Below are 5,046 nucleotides of genomic sequence, written 5' to 3'. Positions count from 1 at the left end.
ACCTGCCTGATGGGAGGGTAGATTAGTCTCTCCGGATACCTTTGAATCAGGAAGGAACCAAAGATATTCTAAAATCTAGATATTTTCAGATCCCCCTGGGTCATGGCTGAGACTAAATTGGACCCCAGGCCTATGGAGAACACATAGGATGAATATTAATTTGTCTGCACATATTTTTTTCAATGTTAGACCTGCTTCTAAGCCATTGGATTTTTTGGGTGTATTTTTGCTGACTGATAAATTGTTGCATGTTTTGGTGTTAAGCTCTGAGTGAGAAAACTGCATTGAGCTCCATAACTGACATAGGTATATGTCAGTGATTCTCAATGCAGCACTCTGCCCTCTACCCCCTCTACCCTGCCCTCCACCCCCTGTAGGGAACAACTGGCACTGTCTGGAGATATTTTGGCTTGTGACAAGTCACAACTGAGGGTAGGGTACTACTGGAACCTAGTTGGTAGAGATGTATAATGTTGCTAATTGTCCCACAATGCTTGATGAGACAGCCCCCTCCACCACTATGATAACTGGTTCAGCCCCAAATGTCAATAGTGTTGACACTGAGAAACCCTAGTATATGTATTTCTGTTTATAATTGAATTTTGAAAAAATAATTATAACACCTACCCTCAAAAATTAAGAATTAAAAAATTAAAAGAAAAAATAAGAAAAAAGAAAAAAATGTACTGCATGCCTGTACCAAAACATCTCATGTGCCCCATAAATATATAAACTCACTAGGTAACCTCAAAAATTAAAAATACAAAATTTTTAAAAAAGAAAAATAGTTATAAACTGATGACAAAGTTCTCAATAAAAAAGACTTGTTATGAAAAGCAAATTTTTTAAATGGTTAACTTGACACGGGCAGATTACACATAGAAAAGAAAGGCACCATCTGTTTGAGAATTTGATGAAAGGCAGGGGGAGTATACTATATAATTTTACTTGCCAGGCTTTTATTTGATAATAACAAATGAATTTATGTATATAGATATTATATCTGTTTCTGAATAATTGGCTTTATGTAAAGTACTTATAAAGACAGAATATTCTTTCTATATATTTCTCCTAATTTCCTATTTCAGCTATCTAGGAAATAGTAAATTTAGTTTAGAAGTATCTATAATGCAGCTTGGCAATTTAATGCTGCAAATATTTCTGTCCATTTTGAAAGGATCCTTAAACATTTCTCAGGAAGGCCATTTTGTTCTGCTTTTAAAAATAAAAATATGTTTGCCTGCATTGCAGATGGGCATGAAATCAGTTGATCACGTGGCCTTTTCCCCAAGGAGCCAAAAAACAGGGAGCTAATATGACTGAATTGTGAATGTATCTGCTCTGGTAATCAATTACTTCTGGAACACAGCCATGCAAGTCTTATGTTTTAGAATGGAAAGAGCCCCCTGAGGAAGTATTAGGTATTCCTTCTCCTTCTGGAAGTAAAACTTGCATTGTAAATGTAACAAATAAAAAAGAATTGGGAGTTTATTTAAATTGGTCTGTGTGTTTAGAAGCTGAGGATTAAACATTGTGAATCAGCCACACTGTAACGCACTTGCAGGGAGCGGCTGCTGCAGCCTGCAAGGCTAGTTTTACATCATGCAGAAAGACCTTTACAGCATATATCACAGCAGATCTCTGCTACTCTCTACGTGGCTGTATGGCGAGGGGGATTTCATACTCTTTGTCTTTTCCTATCAAAAAAACCAAAGTGTTTGGCTGAAAATCTTATACATATCTTAATATTATTCCAGTAGTAGCTCCTTAAAACCTGCACAGCTCATGTCTCACGAACATCTTCTTCTCTTGTCCCTATCCTTCTTGGAGTTGATTCTTTGGGATGTCTGTGATCAGGTGACCAGGGTCTATCTTCCGGTCCTGTCATTAGCCTATGTATGAGATTAGACTAATCTTAAACAAAATGTGTCAATTTCCTCTTAATTAAATGGTATAATAATGCCTACTTTCACCATTTCACAGAATCGTATGAGCAATTGATACCTTTTTAAATTTTCCTATCCCTCTACTCCAATATTATCTCTTTGCCAGTGTCTCTATTTCACAGTTATGTACCCAGTGTCTATGGGAGTACCTGGTAAATATCATTTCTTAAATATTTGTTGAGTAAAATGTAAGTTATTTCCATTTTTAAATTATTTCTGCCAGTACTCAGAGTGAGGGGATTCCATGTAAACTAGACTTACAGTGACTTAAAAGGCCAAAATGTTGAATACATCTCTCAAGAAATTCTAAAGGCAGAGAAATCATAGCACCTCAACTTTAATTCTTAAAATTACTGGAATTCATTTATTATAAAGGAAAGTGGTTATTTAATGTGAGTTAAGAATGGGATATTGGAATCAGGCAATCTTGGGTTGAATGCTGGTTCTGAAACTTACTTATGACATTGTGTAAGTTTCCTAAACTATGTGGACTCCAGTTTTGTTTTGTGTAAAAGAGGAATAGTAATAATATCTTCCTTATAGTATTATTCTTAGAGTAAAATGAGAGAATTTATATAAAGTGCTTAGCCCAGTGCTTGATGCATAGTAAGCATTTATATTAGGGTAGGCTAGCTGTGGTAACAAGTAGGTCCCCCAAATAATAACACAACTATAATAGTTTGAAGTATATGTTCTTGGTTAGCAGGTGGCTCACTTTTGTACAATATTCAGGAACATAAGTTCATTTTTTCTAATGATGCTGCCTTCATCTAGGGCCCTGTTGTCCTATGTATCTAGCTGGTGAAACAGGAAGGAGAAGGCAGAGAAGGCCTTAGCAGGGAAGTTACCATGTCACTTTCTGTTCTCATTCTGTTGATGAGAAATACTCCTAGGGAGAAGAAAGAACAGAAAGTTGCTGTCTTAGTCCATGCTGTGCTTCTAGAAAAGAATACCTGAGACTGAGTCATTTATAAAGAATAGAAACTTATTTCTCAAAGTTCTGGATGCTGGAAACTAGATCTGGGCAAGATCAATACATTAGCATCTGGTGATAGTCTTCTTGCTGTGCCATCCCGTGGCCGAAGGTGGAAGAGCAAAGAGAGGGTGAGAGAGGGAGAGTGAGAGAGAGTGTGCCAAAGAAGGCTGAACTTGTTGTTTTATAAGGAAGCCACTCCTATGATAACAAACCCACTACCATGATAATGGCATTCATCCATTCATGAGGAAAATGTCCCCATGACCCAGACACCTTCCATTAAGCCTCACCTCCCAACACCTCCACATTTGAGGTAGAGTTTCTGACTACCACATGAGCTTTGGGGGACACATTCAAACCATAGCAGTTGCTATTACAAGGATTGTCAATAGATTAATTGGATGGAGGGAGCAATAAAAGGTAAAAGCTAAAGATAAAATGTTTCATATCGGGGGCCTGTAGAGATATCAGTTTCTTTCATCATAATCAGGCACACAGGAGGACAAGTAGAATGGAAAGAAAAATTTATAAATTATGATTTAGAATATTGAATTAGATTAGAATATTTTATTATGCTAGTCTCTACAGTTTTGTTTCTATTTGAATGTTTCAAGTTTTACTCTTTAATATTTTAAATTACTTGAGAGTTAGACTCCCATCATAACCATATTGTATGTTAATTATACCTCAGCAAAGTTGATTTAAAATATTCATTTTACATTAAAAAATAAAACCTGTAACATGTATCTCTTGTAAAATTACAAATGAGAGAAAATTAGGATATTCTGAGTGCTGTTTAGGACTGCTCTGTCCTAAACAATTCTATGTGCTTTTGGTAAGTTTTGTCAGCTAATCCTTATATCAGCCACATGAAGTAGGCATTATTAGCACTCCATTTAACACATGAGAAAAACCTAGGCTCAGAGAGACAAGGGTTATTCAGTGGGGACTCTGGAATCATACAATAAATAATTGGAGGATTAGAGTCCCATCATACCATATTATTATATTTATTTCTATATATCTATATTCTTTTCACTTTTTTAATAATGCCAACTACATTAATGAGATAGCTGATGGTAATCTGATTATGAAGAAAACACCAGTGTGAGGTTACATGCACTGCTGTATTTCCTTAGAAAGATAATCTGTAACAGGACGGGCATAGTAGCTCATGCCTGCAGTCCCAGCACTTTGGAAGGCCAAGGTGGGCAGATCACATGGTCAGGAGTCAAGACCAGCCTGGCCAATATAGTGAAACCGAAACCCCACCTCTACTGAAAATACAAAACATTAGCCTGGTGTGGTGGCATATACCTGTAGTCCCAGCTACTTGGGAGGCTGAGGCAGGAGAATTGCTTGAACCCAGCAGGCAGATGTTGCAGTGAGCTGAGATCATACCACTGCACTCTAGCCTGGGCAATAGTGCGAGACTCTGTCTCAAAAAAAAAAAAAAAAAGAAAGAAAGATAATATATAATATACAGTGTAGTGTATTTGGCAGATGTTTTTTCCTAGCCAATCTGGAATGTTTCTTAGTGTAGTGCATGTCACTTTTCTAGGCAAGCTAGTCAGTCTTTGATGGAGCAAATGAGGAGAGTGATATGAGTTTGGATCACAGAGGAAAGATCCTATAAATCCCATCCTGAATGCAATGGGAACCTATCAGAGACTTTTAGGCAGTAGGGAGGAACATTATCTGATGTATTTTGAAGATGAATGATAGGAATAAAAAGTAGAAGAAAGAAGACCAACTAAGAGACTGCTGTAATGCAAGCAACAGATCATGGTAAATGGTAGAAAGGAAACAGCAATGAAAATGGTAGAAATAAAGGCTAGAAGAAGAAAGCTGGAGATTTTAGGGGAAGCAGAGTTGACGAGACTTGATGATACATTGGCTATATGAACTGAAGGAAAGAGGAATCAAGGATGTTTCCCACATTTTGGCTTGAAGTTGTGCTTTTACGGAGATGGGAAAAACCGAAGGTTTTAATGGCACTTGTAGTCTGACTTTCCTGCCAGAATGGTAGTGTCTTGCAGGCAGGCACCATACCTCCTTCTGTGGTATCTAGTACATAGCGGGCATTCAACATTTTTTTTTTTTTTTTTTTTTTTTTTTGGAGAC

The sequence above is a fragment of the Cebus imitator genome, unplaced genomic scaffold (genome assembly GCF_001604975.1).
Source record: "Cebus imitator isolate Cc_AM_T3 unplaced genomic scaffold, Cebus_imitator-1.0 Scaffold108, whole genome shotgun sequence".
NCBI lineage: Eukaryota > Metazoa > Chordata > Mammalia > Primates > Cebidae > Cebus > Cebus imitator.
This window is presented reverse-complemented; position numbering follows the sequence as displayed.